This window comes from Egretta garzetta, unplaced genomic scaffold, assembly GCF_000687185.1.
Source record: "Egretta garzetta isolate BGI_Z169 unplaced genomic scaffold, ASM68718v1 scaffold203, whole genome shotgun sequence".
Lineage (NCBI taxonomy): Eukaryota > Metazoa > Chordata > Aves > Pelecaniformes > Ardeidae > Egretta > Egretta garzetta.
In genome coordinates this window covers 480,305-500,093 of record NW_009259235.1, presented here as the reverse complement: position 1 = coordinate 500,093, position 19,789 = coordinate 480,305, and positions in this window count along the sequence as shown.

Here is a 19,789-nt window from a genome sequence, read left to right as displayed (position 1 = left end):
CTCATTCCCTTTTTGCGCCCTTTTCCCCTGGGTAATTGCCGCCTGCACCCGCATTCTCCTGTGGTTGCTCCCAGCAAAGAATAAGCACGATATTGTAGGAGGATCTGAAAGCTTGGGGATGGGGCACATGAAGTCGGCCAGGAGTTTCTCGTCTTCATCAGCGGGTAGCAATAGTCGCTTGTGGCACCAGTGCACGGGGTCAAATTACCCCGGGGGACATGAGGTCAGAGATCTGTCCCCTCTTCCCGCAGGTAGTGCTGTAGGGAGGCTCCCAGCAGCTCACAGGTCTTGGTCATGGAGCAATTAGTATTTAAAGCGGATCCTCTGGTGATGCCCAGAGACCAAGTAGGACAGGCCTCCATGGTGTGAGCCTGCAGGAGATGACAGGTCCTGCCCCAGAGACCTTGCAGTCTAAACCCTAAATGATTTTGCTATACACCAGACCCCATTAATGGCTGGTTTTTCAGATCCACCCCAATTTCTGCTGCTGCAGCAACGTGATGCCCGGTCTCAGCTTGGTGCTCAGTCTGTCCTGTTCCTCTTTCTCCTGGCCCCTGGGCTCTGCCCCTTCCCCAAGGACCCTAATTGTCCCCTTCTCACGCTTTTTGCACGGGCTGTGGGTTTCTTGCTGCCAGGCTTGTGTCCCAAGGAGCTGCCTAATCTGCCCCTGTCATTCCCAGTCACAGGCTCCGCACACACCGTAGCTTTATGGGAAATGCTTGCAGGGCAGTGGGAAGAGGCAGCCATGGTTTGCACATTAGCTAATTAATTTTCATGACTGAACGATGCTGCCTGGTCTCTTGTTTATACTCCTCGCCGCTCCCCTTCTCCCCCCTCCTCGCTGACACACACACAAGACGACACATCTCGTACGAACGTCAGCATCCTTCCACAGCCTTGAGACGCGAGCGGTTATTCTGTTGGCTTGTCAAACGCGGGTTTCCCTGCTTCATGGTACACAGGGGCCCCCTGTTTCACATTTGCTGATTCTTATTAGACCCAGCGCGCCAGGGCCCTGTCTCTCCCCGCAAAGCAACGCGCCGCATCCCATCCATAAATCCAACCCTGGAACAAAGCCTCCTCTACCCTGCCCCATATTTCTACCCAGCCTGCCCGCTTTCCCCTCTCTCTCTCTCTCTCTCCCCCTCTCCCGTGCTGAAGGTTTCCTAGTGCCAGGGAGATATGATAATTCTTGTGAAGAGAGCATGAAATGCCTCTGCTCTTTGTGTCTGTTTAATTCAATGAGAATCCCAGCCCCAGATGTCATGAATGGTGGGCTTTGTGCTGGCCCTTCCTAAGCCCTAACCGCCAGCCCTGCTCTCTGTCTTTCTTGTTTCCCACCACTGGATACTGATTAACAAACTAAATTATTTTTCCTCCCTAATGATGTTTTCCCACTTTGCCCACCAGGCTGGAAGAAGCCACGGGGAGGAAAGAGTTTGTGCAAAGGATGAGATAGCCAGGGAGAAAATTAAAGAGACAGTGTTGCTCTCTGGGCTCTAGCAACGCAGGTCCTCTCGGCTTTATTTCCTTATTAGAGAACGGGGTTGTGTCTGGCTGTATTTTACATGGCTGGGTGTATTTCAGCCGAGGGGACGGGCTTGAAAGCATCCGCACAAGGTATGCTCTGAAGCATGCCAAGGTCCGTAACTCACTCGCAATTGTGTGTGCAAGTTTGCACGGTCCCAAATTTAAGGTCTCTTTTCCAGCCGTGAGTGACACTTGGTAATTACTTGACATCCGTCCATGCATATGGGACCTTCATTCTAATTGAGACAAATTCTCTTTTCCTTAATCAGACGTGACTGCGAGTTCGCAGAGTGGGATGCCTTGGGAAGGGCTGGGACGTCTCCACCTGGGCAAGGAGAGGTGAGTGCCTGGGAGTCTTGCTGAAGGATTGAGTCCAACTTGTGCACAGGAGACCAGCTCTTTTACCTGATCCCTCCCTCCCTTCCTCCCTCCCACAGCCAAATTTCCTGGCCAGGCTTTTGAAACGGGGCCAGTTGTTAGCTGCTGCTAGAGAAGGCCAGCAGCGATAATCCAGGGAGCCTGGATGGAGCTGGAGGCAGGTGGCCAAGGCAGGTCCGCGCAAAGCCACCTGCTTCCCAAAGCCCAGCAGTGCCTCCTTGCTGGGCACCAACGAAGCTGTGGCCAGCAAACACCCTCCTTAGGGCTGCATTTTGGCATTTTTGGTGGGTTTTAGAAACCAGAGGAGCTGCCGGGCTGGCGGTGTGGTCTCCTCTCAGCTGGGACATGGGCAGGGGCAGGTCTGATGGACGGGGCACGGCAGGGAGCAGGGTGTGCTCGGGGAGGCTGTACGGAGGTGCAGGCTCAGCTTGTAGAGCGGCTGCTCCCCTCAGAGCCATGCCAATGCCGTGGTACCCAGCCGTGCTTCCCCTTTTCCTCAGCTTAGACGAGAAGGGAGAATAAACCGAGACAAGGATGTTGCTCGTCTGCACCCACCAAGCCCCTGCGAGCACACCCACTGCATCCAGCGAAGTACCGCCTCGCGTACGGCCTTTGCTTCCCACTGCAGTCACATCTGACCCTTATTACTTCTGCAAGGTAGAACAAGGCAGGAAAAATGGCTGTGCAGTGAGTTTCTTCATGCGCCAGGATTTATTAAGAACAATAGGGGAAATCAATCCATCTATGTAGAATACATCGCAGGCTGCAATGGGATAAAGCATTTATTCCGCTCTTGAAGGGTAGAGCTATAACTCATGGGAGGCAAAACCCTTAGTGCTCTGGAGTCCCTTCCCTTCATGTGTGCAAAGAAATGCTTTAGCCCATGGCAACCTACCAGCTATTGAATTTGTGTGGAGAATCTGCCGTCCTTCCCCTCCGCTGGCCCCTTTTTGGAAGGCAAGTCACTCATTAAAACACACCTCTGGAAAAATGAAGGGGCTGTCTGTTCGAAGGCATCTCTGCATCTCAGTTTTACTTGAAACAGAAAGAGAACAGAAATGTCTCAGTGATCTAAAAGCAACCCCCCACCAATTTTGAACGGGCAGATCGTGCTCAAACCAATGCAGGTTTTGCTGCAACTTTCTGCTGGTGCCCAAGGACCAGGTGTTGCAATCACAGTGGAGAGGGACTGGTTGGGGTGTCGTGACAAGGCAAGATGCTGTGCAGGGAGATCTGTGTTCTGCAGCTGAACATCTCCAATGCTGACGGTAAAATATGTGCGTGTATATATATAAGTGCTACCCCATGCCCAGCTCTCTACTCGCAGTGGAAGGCGTGCAGTGCAAAGACTGGAGCAGTAGTTAGCGGGGGCAAAAGGTGACCGGGATTTGTTATAATCTTTCTGGGTGTGAGAGAGTGTGAAGGCGGGGGGGGGGCATTAATAGTGAAATGGTATTTTCACTAAGCCTATTTTCACTGGGTCTAATCTACGTTGTGGGAAGAGGATCTCTTCAATAGGGCAGACCCAGTGAGGCTGGTGAGCCGTTTGGAGGGTGTCTGGAGAGCCGAGGAGCGCGGGCAGGGGGAAGCGTAGCAATTGAGCGGACACGTCAGACGGCCTTCCTCAGCAGAGATGACTTGGTAGGTAGCGTGCTGTTGGGCAGATGGGGTTAATTCTTACACCCAAATCAAAAGGCGACCGAGGGGGGAATGTTTTATTAATGAAAGCAGCCCTTTGTGAGTATTCCTCCCGAGGCACGTTCCCTCCACCCGCTGCCTTCCCCCCTGGCTGCTGTCTGGCCCCGCGTCTTGCTCGGTACCTGCTCAGCTGCCACTCACTCACTGATAGGTTTCATCAAGAAATGTCTCTGTATGTCTCAGTCCTAGACCCAGACGAGTGGGATGGGATGAGGAGGAGGGACGGGTCCTTGGCTAGGCTGAAGAAAGGGGTGCGCCACAGGCAGGCAAAGCTCGGTCTGTCACAAGTTGCGTGTCAGCCCATCGATTGCTGCAGTGGTGCTGTGGGGGTCACCTCCTGCTGGTACCAAAGAGCGAGAGAAACCATGGTTTGCAGAGTGCAAGGTAAAATGCAGGTTGAAAGTGGGCACCTCAGCGGGATGGGGATGAAGGGGACAGCTGGAGACTGGGTTGGAAAGGTTTGGAGGGCCTTACCCACCATCCAGCTCCCTTCCCATCCCGCTGCCTCTCTGCCTGCGAAGTAATGGGCTCAAGAGAGGAGGAGCGGATTTCTGTGTGCCAGAAAGCAGCCTCTCCCAGTCATTCTTACCCCGCTGTCTTCCCTTGCCCATGTCCTCGGGGGGCCCTGGGCAGCTTGTTGTGCCAAAGGATGGGTACGTGGGAGCGGCAGGGGCTGTGCATGGCGATTATTTCTGTTGCTTTGTTAAAAATAAAACAAAAGCTGGTTTATGACAATTGATTTAGAAGAAGGAGGAAGCGGAGCTCAATTCCCAGAGCGCCTTTTAGCAAGGCTCTGCATGCGCGCGCGTGTGTCGTATGCGTGTCAGAACAGAGCACCCAAGGAAGGCCGGGTCGGGAAACCTTGCATGGAAGCGGGGAAAAGACCCCAGTGCACGGCTGCTTCCCTGAGGGAACCCCCGCAGGGCTAATGTTTGATCTGAAGCTTGGTTGTACTCCTCTGAAACCTTGGGATGTCAGGAGCTCTAAGGGAGCCTGGGACGGAAGAGGATGCTATTTGCATTTTCCTATGAATGCATCTATTTGTATAAATATGGTGTCTCTGTGCATGCGCACACTCCCCTATGCATGCATTTGTTTGAAGAGCAGCACGCTGTCCCCGTGGTGTTCTCTGCTCAGGGCCAGAACTGGTTAGTCTGAAATTCAGACTCTTCCTGAAGGAGCCGTAACTCCCCTCCCCGCTTCAAATCTAGCGATGGCTACGGACGTAGGAGTCCCGAGATGTTTCACCGTGTGATAGCGGAGTTGCATTGTGGAGGATGAAGGCTCCCCCTTTCAAATTTGCACAGACATCAAAAGAGTCTGGAAGGTTCAAACAGATCACAACGTAATCAAAATGCCAAGCCACCGTCTGCTTCTGCCTTTGGGTTGACAAGCAGGATTAGCACCCAAGGGAAGCAGGGTGTAATAGTGTTTCACGGGCACTGTGAACAGCCCAGAAGTGTGCGGAGTACAGAAAGGTTAGCCGAAGGGCAGGTCTAGCTGCAGAAGTACGGTTGGGGGGTGGATTTTAAAGCAAGGAGCTGCACGCGTACAACCTCCGTGGATATTTACTTTAGCAGAAGGCAGGACTCTCCCGTATACCGGTTGTGTCACATTGGAAGCAGTTTAAGCTAAACTGGCGAAAGCCAGTTTAAGAGTGGAGATGCGCACCAGCATGGCGAGGAGCAGTAGCAGTTGACCTATAGTGCTGTCATTATAATGGTGTGGTTTTCTGTGTAGACAACCCCGGAGCGGAGCAGCTAGCCTGCCATCCCTTATGTTTCACTGTCTAACCAAGATGTATAACACAGCCCTGTCTGCGTGCAGTTGCAATCACCCTTGTGCTCTGGTTCTCTGCAGAGTACTGGAGCAGATGCCGAATTTTCAATATGCGTCGTGTGCCTATCGCACCGTGTGAAATAGCCCTGTTGCAGCTAAAGACGTAAAACGCTTCCCAAATACTGCTTTAATGTCAGTAATTGCTGTAACTGTCCTGAGGACAGCCCGGGACCAATGCTGAGGGCTCCTTAGTTCGTATTTGGTATTGCTCGTTTGGAAAATTGAACAACTCTGATGTTTCCACTGCAAAGCTCCTGTGGAGCGCAAAATGTGGGTGTAGCTTTGTCAACGTTGTCTTTGTAACCGTGTCTTTTCCTTTTCTAACTGATCTTGTTTTAAATGTGTGTTAAATCAAGATTTAGGAAGTTCACATCTCCTTTACTGGTGTCTCTGCAGTTTTACTTTGGGATTTATTTTGTTTTGGTCAGGAGAAAGGCAGAATTTGCCCATAATTTGCTCTCTGGTGGCTGGCCAGGCGACATTTTCCCTCATAGCTCTCAGACTGCCAACCTGTATTGCTGTACCTGTTCAGGCCACATCTTCTAGGGTCAGACCCCAGTCAGGACGCCAGCCCGGTGCCTAGCAGCTGATGGGACTCACTGGGGCATGTTCAGGCAGGCCGCTGTGCCCCGAAAGCATCTGCCCGTGCCGGACTAACCTTGCCTTTGGCTCCGGCACCGCTCGCATCAGAGGGGAGAGCCATGGCAAGGGCACTGCTGCCTCTGTGGCCCTGGGCAATTTGTGTTGCCTTGTGAAGGAGAGGTGTATTGTGATTGTCCAGTCAGAAGGGCTGGGGCAAAAGGTGTGGGAGCGCTGCGCACCCGATGCCTTGGCACTGTGAGCGAGGCCCGGGCTAAGATGGCTGCTAGCCAGGCCTTGAGCCCTCTCTGGCCCACCATGGCAACTCCCTCACTCCCAGAGCCCCCCTTGCGCCGCCTGTAAGATGGCCGCATGGGCATGAGGTGGGGTGCAGCGCTGCCTCGTCCTCGCCACGCTGCCTCCCTCATGCCGTCCCCTCCTTATCTTGCTAATTACCGATGAAGGCAGAACAATAACGGGAGCTGGCATGCCCCAGTTCTTTCTCTGCCACCTCCCTCCTCGGGCGGAAAATCTGCGCGCACACCTCCCCCCCCCGCCCGCCAGCCCCTCTGTGATATTAATTGAATTAACATACTTCCTAATTTGCCCTGTGTTTTCCCCGCGCCGCCTCCCAGCCGCCTCGTCATGGCTTCTCCAACTGGTGGGGAAGGAGTGAGCGCGTTCGTCCCCTCTGCTCGTTTTGTTGTATGCGAAAAATCCTTAATGACATCTAAAAGGGGTGGCGGGACAATAGCCCACGCGGGGTTTGGCAGGAGACGTGCGATATTTACCCCGCCAGACCATCCTCGCGTCTGCTTTGACGGGGGATTACGACGGCCGCCGTCCCCGCGTTCCTCCATTTATTTATTTTGCTGGTGGTGGGGGGGACACGTTGGCACGCGGCTGCTTTGTGTGCCTTGCTTCACCTATGAAAAGGACACATTAAGGTGTTTCCATAAACCCCCGGATGACAAAGAAAGTGCCTTTCTCTTCGGTTCGTAGGCAACAATGACAGAAGCCTTTAAAACCATGATTTCACCACACCCCCCCCCAACGATTACAGAAGGCTTCCCCTAAAAGGAACTTAAATACATATCATTAAATCTAAAGCACTGAGCTCTGCTCCTGCTAACTATGCCATGCTTTTTGTTTCTGATAGTATTTGTCCATTGCAGAGAGCAAGCCAGGGATGCGGAGCCTCCCCCGCCCTCCTCCCTTTGTTTAAGTGACAAAATGTTTCTATGTTCTTGTTTAGAAAATAAACCTTTGTGGGTTTTTCAGCTTTTATTTTTATTTTTTTCATTTATCGCAGTGTGAAATCCAAACTCCCCTTCTTCCCAAATCTTGGGAATCCATGTTCCTCGTGATCAATTTTCCCTCCTTTATCTAAAACCACAACGTTATTTTCTAGTATTACTCCAAAAACGCAGCAGTAATATTTTGAATTTGAGTATTTGGAGCTTCAGGATATTGCAATATTTTTTTTTATAAGCGATGAATGAAAAGCAATGATTTAAGTGTGTAATGCACAATACAGATGCCATGCATTGTGAATACATTTCAGGGGCATAAAATCCAACACAGAGAGCCGGTGTTCCACGAAAGCTGGGAGTCCAAAAATAACTGTAAAAATGAATTGTCTGTCGGGACGAATCTCTCAGATCCCAGCCAATATTTGCAGGGTTACTATATACAACTGGGTTACTTATTGGCATAAATGTCTCATTTTAAAATGCCGATGATAAACTGAAAAAGAGGTGAAGGAGATATTTGACTGATTACTGGATGCCATGGATTCCCTGCATTTAATTTCATACTTACATGCTATTTACTTATCCCATGTTTATGGGTATGCGCTTTAGCTTCATATAAATCTCTCCTGTCTGTCTGTCTCGCTGCGTTCTTTTCTCTTCTGCCATCCCATCTGCTTCTCGTGGTCCTTCTCCTGAAACCACATCACAGGATCTGATGGGGATAATGGGAATCCGCCTCTGGTCTCTATCATAAACATGCCAACGTGGGCTATTGTGTCGGGAGCCGGCGGTCACCAGATGGTGCTTGGTTGCCCAGGGTCTGTGTCGCTGGCTTTGGTCTCTCAGTAAACCAACAACTCCTTTAGCATTGCATTTACCCCCAAGATCTACCTACTGGGGCCGAGGAAGGTGTAAAGACCTTGGGTAATGTACCCCAAGGGACAAAACGCTTCTGGGCACTTTGGGCGCTTTGCAGCCTCAGCCATGCATCTATGAGCTGCCCTTGCAGAACTGAGGTTTGTTAATCCCTGTGCTCAGCCATGTTCGCCTCGTCTGCATTCCTGGGTAGGAAAATTAGCACGTTAGTTTGTGTAGGATTGAATGCTCTCTTCATGTGAAAAGCGGTCCGTGTCAGCTTGAGCAGACATCTGCTTACTACCTTTATGTACTGGGCTTGAGAAGACAGGGCAGAGATACCTCCGCCTCTGTGGGTGTGGACAAAATCAAGCTATCTCCTCTTACCTGGGCTCCCAGATAGCTCTTGAGTGTCTGCAAAAGGACTGGCTTGTGCAGGTATTGTTGAGAGATGGAGGTGGTTATGGAGAGCAACTGAGGTATGGGGCTTTCCCCGTGAAAAAATGTCCTCCAGGCAGGAGAGACCCAGGGACAAATCCTGCTCTTCATTTGGTGCCTCAGGAGGTCCTGGACATTATTGTGCATGTGAGCTGCAGAGGGGGGGTTTAATGCAGAAATAAAGATTGAAAATAAAAACACTGAGAGCGATGGCTCTTCCTGAATGCAGACAGATGGAGAGAGCCTGGCATAATTACATTTAGCAAAGGGCCGCCATGAATGAAACCAATTAAAGGAGAAGCAATGCTCGTATGAGAGAGCGAGCGAGAGAGGAAGACAGCCACCTCTGCGGGTCTTCTCGGGCATCCACCTTCCGTGGGGGGCAAGTCAGGCGCAGTCCCCAAGTCACGGGTGAGCTTGTGCATGCACCTGCCTCCTGGCTTAGAGGAACTTTGTTTATTTGCCAGGGCGAAAAAAAGAAGGAAATGGGAAACGTCGGGTGCTGGTGGGGCCGGCGCGGAGCTGGCTTGCAGCCAGCCCCAGCCTCACCGTCTCCATTGTCTCATGGCTTTAATGCATGCCTAGAAATCCAGTATTTAGGATTCAGGTTACCATTGTAAAGCAGAAAGGTCGTGCTCAGCGCCGCTTGGCGTGGATTCCTCCGGCAGCTCTTTTGCCTGCGTGCCCCATGTTGGGATGGTGTTGGCAGAAGGCCTGGGGCCGTGAGGCTGCAAAGAGCACGCCTTCACTGCCCCTGGCACGGCATGCACCTTGTGAGCAGCGGTGCTGGCTCTGTGGTTTAGGGAGGGCAGAGGGAAGCGGAGGGAGATGCCCAAAAAGCCGTGCAAAGGAGGTGTCAGGCCAGGTTTGCATACACTGGGTGGCCACGGCTGAGCATGCCTTGCTGACAAGCTTGGCAGAAAATTTAGCAAGGCAGGAGCAATGTGTCTTTTCTTCCGGGTCTCACTCAGACAAATTTGGTGGGAGCCTCATGAATAGCTGTTTCTGGTGGCCAAGGCTAGGGGAAGCTTTTGGGGCTATTCCTCCTGATTTTAACTCGTAGCCCCAGAAATGTCTGTTTTCCAGCTTTCCTCCCTTCTTCTGCTATCCTGCTCTCAAGGGCAGGCACCTTTTGGTAGAAGAGCAGCTGGCAAGGCTGGACCAGAATGACTCACAGGGGTTTTAGTGCAAAGCTTGGGATTTGGGGTGTCTGTTGCAAACCCCCAGCAATTGTAATCAAGGGCTGTTTGAAAGTCTCGGTTCTCACTTGAAAGTAATAAAATGATGCTAACAAGGAATTTATTTAGGGACATCATCACTGCAGGGAGAACTCTGGAAACAAGTCAAAGATCTCATAGGGTTTAGGCATTACTGGTCTGAAAAAAATCCCTCCAAATACTTGGGTTTTTTGAGTCAGGCTTAGCAATTTTGGGGATCCAGAATCCTGGTATTCAAAGCTCTTGGCTGACAGTGTAGGATGCTGCATAACACTGAACAGGGAGTGAAAGAGAGCCTGACAACTCAAGGTATCATGGATTACACTGGGTTGGATGGTGGCTGGCTTGGGTCCCGTTTAAGCCACTAGACATACTGATGACTCTCAGGAGTGGTCCCAGCCACTGTCATATGCCCCTGGGCACAGAGAAACTTGGAAGAAAAGGTCTGTGGTATGTGCTTCAGCCTCTGGAAGGTAATAATTGGTGATGTTGGTCCCTGGCACCTTATTCTGTAAGAGACCAAGTGAGGGAAGCACATCTGGGTACATGCTTGTGGAGGCAGTGGGGACAAGGCTGTACAGACGCAGGCTGGCTGTGTCTGTGGACAAGCACGGGGCTGTCTTGCTCTAGGGACAGCTTACAAAACAGCATTTGACTTCCCCATTGCCAGGGCTCGGGGAAAAAAATGTCTTTTAAAATTTATTTGGTCTTTGCTTTAACTGAGAGGCCACATGCTATGTGCAGCGCTGTGGGAGACTGCTTAAGAGCCAGAGGAGGAGACGCTGTCTCTGTGGTGTCCTCATGGGACCGTGCAGGATCTCCCCAGGCTGCTGCAGACATGTCCCAAGCTGCCACTCGGACCAGCGTCTCAGGGCAATGTGCTCCTTCGATCCATTTGTGATACATTTCATAGGCATTGCCCTGGCCCCAGTGGCCACTTGCCTGAATGTGCTGCAACCAGTGTAAGTTGTAGTGTACCTTATGCAGAAGCCTACTGGAGGTCTCCAAAATGAAGGGCAAACTGAACATACGAGTCTGGACTTGTACAAGCATTTAAAGCAGTTGTGGTCCTGCACCGTCCCCAGGCTGGGCTTCCCGATGGCGTGGCACTGAGGAGCAGAGCAGAAGTATGGAGGGCTCATGAGTGGGTGCTAGGCTGGGACCCATCAGACTCATTTTGCTTGCGATCAGGTGGATGGGTGATGTGGCAGAGCAAGCCAAGAGCTTGGGGAAGAAGCAAATGTTTCACATAGATAAGTGCTGGCTGGGGAGCCCATTAGGGGACTGTTCCCTTGTAAAAGGGGAGATCTTTCCTGCAGCTCACTGCGTTTCTGCAGGCTCTGACTGACTTCTGCCTCCTTCCATCCCCAAAAGCCAGAGGTTAAAGGAGTGCCTGCTATTGCTGCAAGAGCTTGAGGATATGGTAGGATGTGGCTGGTCTCCAGTACCTAATTGACAATGTGCAATGTGGCTGAGTGCTGGGAAACAAAGGCTCAGGTTTCTGCACTGTCTTCGTCCTTCTTCCCTTCCTTCCTAGCCCCTAGGGAAAGCCACCCTGCTGATACCATGGGATGTTTCCACAGATGCCTCTGTGGGTGCATGGGTGTGGAGAGGACTGTCTTTCTATGTGCAGTGGGATGAGGGTGGTGACGATGTACCTTGTTCTAGCTGTGGGCCACGCACACTGGGGGAGGCATGGCTGGAGGAACAGGGATACATCCCCTCTGCTTGAGCTGTTCCCAGCAGCGGCCGTCTTGCAAGCCCTGCAGAGTGCCTTTGTGCCTCCTTTGGGGAAGAGCTGCCTGTGCTGACCCGTTTGGGCACAGGACACGCAGAGACGGCCACCTGTGCCTGCTGCATGCAAGGCTTTGCCTGCTCCCCGCCACAAAGGCAAAACCCAGCCACCAGGGTCAGCCTGGGATTGCTGGCAGCAGTGCTCAATGGGGCCGGCACGCTTGGCTGTGGAGCTGGGAGCTGCGTGGGCTCTGCCAAGGAGGGATTCACTGCATCCTGGGGAATTGTCACACCCGTGTCCTCTGATCAGACCCACTCACTAAGTGTTATACTGATGGGCAGAGGGACACTGGGTGTTCGAACTGCACTCTGTGCTCCTGAGGGACTCGCTTTATGGCTGTGCAGAATTGGTCTGTTTTCTAGGCCACCTTTGAAAACGGCTGAAAATTTTCTTTCCATAGCCTAAAAACTGAGCTCTCTGTTTGGTTCCTTAAGTGACAGGCAGGGACTACAGATCTCCTGTGACTTGAGAACCCAGCCAAGCTGTGAATGGCTCAGTGAGGGTGGAAATGGGTTTTGCGGTTTGTTTTGAACACAGTCAAGGTTGCTGTTGTTCCCCCAGTTTGGGCAAGACTGCCACGTCGATACCGTCCTCCCTGAGCGTCCCGGCTCCCCTCTGCTGCCTGAAGTTGCTAGGGCAGCAACACATCCTTTGGCAGGGCTGTCTGGTTTGAGAAGGATTGGGGCGGTGGCCATCAGGACTGGCATCTCTTCAGCGTTGTCCCTTTGTAGCTGTGCTGGGAAAAGGCGGGTGGGCGCGAGGCCACTGAGCCTGGGGAGAAGAGACGTCTCGGGTGATGACCACTCATTTTGCCGAGCAGCCCTGAGGAGCAGGAGACTGCGTGACAGCCCGACGGACGCTCTCTGCAGGTCCCCCTGCCCGAGGAGCTGGCAGTGACACATTTCTGACATGAACTGAGAAGAGATGCCGGCATGAGATCCTGGTCATGTCATCCAGGATCAGGTACCAAACCCAGTCGTGGCTGCAAGCAGTGAAGGAAGCAGCTGCCCCGAGCACTGGTGAACATGATCCAGAGCTAATCCTGGGGCGTCTGCTCCCCATGCATGCCTGTGGCGAGGTGCCATCCCCAGGGTCTCCCAGTCCCACACTGTAACTGCTCCTGGGGGTCTGTGGCTCTCTGGAAACACTGCTGGAGTGATGCCGAGGGTGCCGGAGGGATGCCGGCTGTGGATGTGATGGGTTTGCACTGTGCTTGCAGTCAGACGACGGGTGCCAGCTTCACAGGGTGCAGGCACAAATGTCTCAGGGGGATTTGCTTTCCTGCAGAGCCTATTGCTCTCCCAGGAAGATGGAAAAATTCTGGTCCTAAAGGGATGAACACTGTCTGCGCTTTGACGGCAGACATCCCAGGAACCATAGGGAAAAAAAAAGACACCCACTGATTATTTTTTTTTTTTTATTTCTCCCTGTTTCTGTCTGCCTATCAGCCTGTCAGCCAGATAGATGCTAATCCACAGCAGCAGCAGCACAAATAAAGCTAGACTAGAGGGATGCTAATTTATGCCTGGATTTCATGCTTTGTTTTACTTCCCCACTTTATTGGACAGAGTAGGCTTTGTGAGTGACGTAAAATGTCGCGTGTGCTCTCCCCATGGCAGGTTCCTGCACATGCAGCGGGAGAAGTTCATTTCTCTGTAGCCCCTGCAGCCTTGCATGTGCCCTTCCCTGCCTCCCCTGGGTCATTTCGGGGGGGGCTGTTGGTCCTGATAAACCCCCATCTGACGAGGACTCGCTCTAAGTTTTGTCGCGCTGCATTTGAAACCCAGGGATGTGTTTCCAGTCTCATCATGCCTTCTATGATGGTGCCAGCATTTATGCATCTAAACTGTAATTTTTTACGCTCTTGCTGGGTAACCAGACTACAGCCTCTGCAATTTGCATGAATAAATGTCATGTAAAATCATCCGCTCGTGGGTAGTGACCAGCCGAAAAGTTACGTTGTGAGGCAATCTGTTCTGAGTGATCTGCAGAGCTGTTTAATGAGATGTTGAGATTTACACCTCTCAGCATCTGAGGGGAAAAGCATGTATAGATTTAAGGTCACAGCCCAGAGGTGACCTTACCTATGTGGTGCAAGTAGGTGAGGAGTTTTATCGCTTGTTGCTTATGAAAGCGTGTTAAACTGTGCTGGTGAGCAAAAGAGCCTTTGAAATGCACTGCCTTAGAATAAGGTAAAATATAAAGAATAGTCAAATAGGTGTTAGTAGCAGAGGGTCTTGCGTCTTTTCTTGCAAGGGTCTTGTGTGGAATCCACACTGGGATCCTTGGGGTATCGGAAAGGAAGGATCAGCCCCCACAGTCAGGGAATAGATGTGTTGAAGGATTGCTGAGGTCTTCAGCTCCCATTAGAGGTAAAGGGAAGGAGATGCCCAAATACCCTTGAGTCTGTGTGCTTACAAGGCTGGTACTGACTCCCCTGCCACCAAGGCTTCGTGAGCAAAGCAGCAAATGACCAGTGAAGGAAAGAACAGCCGAGATGAAGCTGGAGGGGGCTCTGAAATGGCCGCATTGGCTGGGAGCTATGAATCCCCCTGCTTTGCCACTCAACTTTTTCTCAACTCCTGCTGACCTCCACAGAGCAAGTCAAGGGGAAGAGCCCAGAGGTGGTTCTTGTGCTGAGGTCTGCCCTCAGCTTCACCGGGTTAAATCCTAAGTGAGGATTTAATTGTGTTCAGTAAAAGCTGCCCAAATTTACAGCATGGAAATGAGAGCAGGATCATGAGTGTCCTTGTTTCTCTTTACCGTCAAATAGCTTTTCTCAGCCTTGAGCCCTGGCAAGCTGATCTCTGTAGGGTTTTATTTCATTCAGTGTCTGCATTGCCCTATTAAAACCACAGCTCTGTCCCCGAGTCCCTACGTGTCACTGTATGTCAAGCGCTTATCCCTGTGTATTGGGGCAGAGGAATGTGGCAATAAAACTGCTCACAACCACTTGTTTGGATAAAAAGCACAGATTTGCTTACTTGGCAGTAGCTTCCCTTTTTTAAGCAGAAATGTTTGCACAAGTGACTTTGGTTTTGTTTTAGTGGTTGTGGGAAGGAAATGTTTTGCCATCATGCATGTTCGTGGGTTTCTGTGTGTTTTGCCCTGCCGTGTTCATAGCGATGTCCAGAAATCTCTTAGCTTTCCTCTTACCAAAAGCAAACAAAGGTCCAGGTGGTGGATCTGGCTGCAGGAGCAATGTCAGGGGAGCCGGGCTACCTCTGCCACACCGAGGCAGGGCTCTTTTGGGTTTGCATCACAGCTTTTCTCTTCTCTGACTAAGCTGATGGACAGGAATAATTTCTTACTCCTAAGGTGCATCTGTTTGTGTAGGAGGACGTGGGATTGTGGCATTTGTGTTTGCAGCTTTTGCCAGGCTCCTCAGCGAGGCTTTCTTTGGGCTGGTATCTGCTCAGATGGGGGGAACCTCTGGGCAGCATGGCATCTTGTGTTGCGCAGGTCTTCACGTGCAAGCACCATAGGTGTACGGAGGTGTCTGGCTTTGTGTGGGTCTCGGAGCCAGCCTCTTTGAGGTCTCTTTGTTTTGTCTCCCTCTGGGTATCTTGTGCGGATGCATTTGCATATATGGAAAACGTTGTCATCATCTTCTCCCCCTCCCCAGCTCCTGTTCCCTTTGCTCTGCCGACTTGTCGGCATTTCCAGCTGAACGGTGTCTGCCGAGGCCAGCCAAGCGCGATGGGGCTGGGGGCTAACTCCCCCCATCTGCACCGTCGCTATTTCCTTCCCCAGGCGTGGCTGGGGGGTGGTCAGGGCACTGGGAGTGGTTTTTCCTATTTTTTTTTTTCTCCTGATATTTAATAACTAGCAATAGGCAGACCGTTGGGTTCTGAAGGGAGTCTGGTCTGTTCCCTGAGCCCCCAGCCCCGACACCCTGCTGCTCCCTCCCTTTTTTCTCGCACCATAGCGTGTCCGGCAGCGGCACCAAAGAGAGCAGTCCAAACCACGCAGCGAGTCCGCTCGCTTGCTCTAATCCGTGACGCCAGGTTTAAACACTTTTTGTCCCTGCCTGGAAGGCCTCGGGAGTGGTTGTACCAATAAATCCCTTGCTCCTCCATGAAGATGTCCTTCCCAGGACATGTTAAGTCACTAATCCTCTCCAAGGCATCTCTGGCTCCATTTTCTCTTCCCAAACCCATACCTGCCCCCCTGTTGCTGAGGACTCAAATGCCCTGAGGTGTCATCCCTCCAGTCTGCCATCTCTCCCTGCACGGCTCTGCAGCCCTGTTCCCGCTCCGCTGTCCCGCTGTCCCCCTGTCCCACTGTCCCGCTGCCCGCCTCGCACTAGGGACAAGCTGGGCCATTGGAGCAGCTGGGGGCGGAAGAAGGGGGTGGAGGATAGACAGGGCAGCTGCGAGGCTTGTGTTAGTAAACACTTCCTTGGGTTCACATTTTAGTTCCTTACCCCCCTTCCACATCTTCTCCCCCATCCTTTCCCTTTTCTATATGCTCACACAATGAGACCATTGTCAAGGGGTGATTTGAATGAGGGGTCTCCGGGCATGTTCCCAGCATTGTCAAACAGAGTGGGAAAAAAACCACAACTCCAGCCTAGCCAGGAGGACCAGACCAGACTGAGACAGATGCCTAAATTAGTGACAAAGCCTTTTGAATGTCCCCCCTAGACAAGGGTTGCCTTGTGCATGCGTGCGTGTGTGTGTGCATGCTCGTGGGTGTGTATTTGTGGCTGGGTGGCAGCTTGCATGTCTCCCCATGTTAATTAGTTTTGCATGCATGTCTGATAAGGTGCCAATGAATATATTTGTACTCCTTCCATTGGCGAAAGCCGTCTCAGCGGCGGGGGAGATGCGGGGCGGCAGGGGTGTGCTCAGTGCAGCCTGGCAGCCTGGGGTAATTGAGCTGTGCGGAGCTGGGAGAAGAAGGGGTGAGGGTTGCTGTGACTTCTGGTGCATCGGCGGAGCCAGGCTTCCCAGCGATGGGATCTGCTGCTTTCGTTGCAAATCGTGGAGAGTTTAAAAGAGAACGGAGGCTTTTTTTGGTTCACTGGGTCTTTCTCTTCATCTCTGCTGATTGTCTGGCTGAGGGTCTGTAGGCTCTTTCTTCTCCTCTGCCCTGTGTCTCTCTCTCAAGTCCCTTAAAACGTGTTTATTTCCAATGGATTTGTATCCTTTTTTGTATATACACATACACATGCAATTGCTCACACAAAGCCCCAGCAACAAAACCTCTGCCTGCTTCTCCAGAAAGGGAGTCAAATCTGCTGCCAGTTACAAAATATGGGAGGGAAGTGAAGCGTGTGGGTGCCAGGGGTGGAGCAGGGGAAACAGGCAAATGGAAATGCAGAACGGGAGTTGGGGAGACAGAGATAACGTGCGCTATAAGGGACTTATCAACATTTGCTCAGGATAGAGTTATTAATTACCAATGCAGAGAAAAGTCTTTCTACATCCCCCAGCGTATGGACCGACCCATAATGTCATTCCTAGAGTGCTGTTATCCATCCATCCATCCACCCATCCATCTGCATTCTGTAGGTTCACACAAGAATTCATTGTACATGTGGGGATGTAAACACCAGTTCACATCTAATTAATTTCCCATCTAAATTAATTTTGCATCCTTTCCCTTAAATCAACAAGACTTAAGAGCCCGCATACATTTCTAGAGCAGACTGGGAAGAAGCTCTAGAATGGGCCAATATGCCTTTTCTCTGTCTGCTTCCATTTGCTTCTGAGCAGCTGCTGGATGCCAAAAGAGCAGGGAATTACATGGTGCAAGGCTGCTCTGAAGCAGAGGTCATTTGGGGAAGTTTTGCTGCAGCACAGCTTGTCCGCTGTGGAGTTTGGTGGCACCCAGCTTCATGCTGGTTCCCATCCGTTTTGCATTCTCTTCCACACTTGAGTCCTGGTGTTGGTGGTGAAGGGGTGTAAAGCAGGAGCGGGCATGCCGTGGTGCAGGGCTGGTCCTGCAGGGACCCTGGGTGCGAGATGGCTTGGTTGGAGCAGGAGAGCATGGGGTAGACTCCTTCCAGTGGGCCGGCCGGGTAGGAAAGGGAAGGTCATGATGAACAAGGCAAGGTGGCCATTAGCATCAGCTGGGTTTGGGTTGAGCAAGAGCTGACACCTCTTCTCCCAATGGCTCTGCAGCTGCACTGGGCTTTGCTGCTGGGAGGGGAGCTGGGAGGTGACACAAAGACATGGTAGAGTAGCCAGGAGCGGCAAAGCCACTTGCCTGGAGGAGAGTTGACATGTCCACAGCAAGGCAGGGCGGGCTGTGGGAGGAGCAGCTCTCCTTTGGGCTCAGAGAAGTCCAGGGACACGGGCAGGGTGAGGATGCACCTCCCCATTGACCTGCTGCGAGGGAGCACTCGTGACCAGCCAGTGCCCCAAAATCCTCGCTGCTGTTCCAGCAGTAGTTGCAGTGGGCAACTCATGAGTAATGTGCAGGAAAAAGGGACTCCCATGAAACGCAGGTCATCCAGTTGGAGAACAAAGGCAATTTCATGTGACTTATCAACGGTGCCTAATTGCGCAGGGTGAATAATGAGCAGCCAGGGAGGCAGCACTGCGGTCCCTCCCGGCAAGCTGCAGCCGCTGGCTGAGCCCCGCATCTGGAAACCCCGAGTCAGTGCCAGCAGATCATGGGCATCCTCAGAGAGGTTCAGCTCCAGTGCTCTGCATCTGTGACCATTTCGGAGCCGTTCGGACTCCTCCATTGCAAAGTGATTGTGTTAATCCCATGTGGACATAAGAGGGGAACCTGCTGCTGGAAGAAATCACTCCGTGGTTGCTCAGACCTTTAGTTTGCTCACGGGTTGAATCCACGCCTGACCCAGATGCAAGGTGGCCTCTAATCACAAAGAAGGACCAGGGACCAGCATCCTGCCAAAGGGCTGGCAATTCCCTCCCTGGCTGGTGCCTTGTCCCCAAGCAGAGGCCTTGCTGGGGACCCCTTCCCGCTGATCTCCCGCCCCCCCACCCTCTTTTTTTTTCACATCCCTGCCTCTCCTTTCTTCTGCTCCCAAGCCCCAGGCAGGGCCATGGAAACCGCTTTGTCAGAGCTCCTCGCCAGGTTGATCTGCAGAAGGGTTTTTTTTTTCTTTCCCCGTTGGGATGACTATTCCCACACAAGCAAAGCCTCTTAATGAATCCGTGGCAGCAAAGTAGGTAATGTGCTCGCCCTGCCAAGGCTGCTTGGCACAGCTGGAGTCACGTAATCGGGCTAGGCTGCCAGCCGGGGACAGAACGGGAAGAGTTAACCTGGGGACAGTGCAGGGACAACTAATCCCCAGCAGGAAGAGTAGCAGAGACCTCCCTGTCCTTCATCATCCTCCCCCTCCATCCACCCACTCTTCCTCCCTCTTCACCACATCCTATTCCTCTCCCACGTCCTCCCTTTACTTATTTCTTCTTCCGTCTTTCTCATCCTCCTCTTCTCCATTGCTTTCTCACTCCTCCCCCTGGTTTCCCTCCTGCCCCCGCTCTCTCCAGCGCGGTCTCCTCTCGCATGCTCCGTCATGTCTCCAGAGCTGGTTTTCGAGTGGGACCAAGGGACGGTGTATTTGGGCTGCGGTGGAGGTCACAGCTATATGGGGATTGTTTAAAAGAGATTTGCCCACATCCCAGCCCATGTGACCAGCCTCAGCTGCAGGTCTCTCTTTCTTAATCTGGAGATAAGCGTGATTATCCGAGGAAGGGCTGTTCGGAGCTTTGTAACTGTGACAGGGGAGCTTTCAAGTCGCACTTTGCTGGCAGAGCAGCGTTTAAAGCCGGGGAATCAGATTCCAAGCGTGGCTTTGCATCTCTTTTCTGCTGGGAGCATGGTGCAGGGCTGGCAGTGGGGATGGGAGCTTTATTAGGACTTTGCTTATGATGCGGAAAAGGCGTTAGGGGAGGGAAACGGGAGAAAGAGGGAGGCGAAAAAATCCCAAATCGCTGTTTCCCCATTGGTGGTGGCGTAGGAGAGATGCGCTGATTCATGGGCACAGGCCAGCCCAAACCCTGGTGTAGAGCAGTAAGGTCCAACAAGCCTGGGGTCCAGCTTGCTTTTAGCCTGGGGTCGCGTCTCCTTGTTCTGCGCTCCCCCAGCTCGCTCGCTCGCCCTCACACAAGAGGTCCCCAGGGCCCTGTTTGGAAATGAAATGCTCTTTTAGCAGCTCCCGTGGCACAGCTTCTCCGTGTGGGGTGGCACAGGCAGGGCTTCCGCCCCCCCAGGCACCCCGCCCC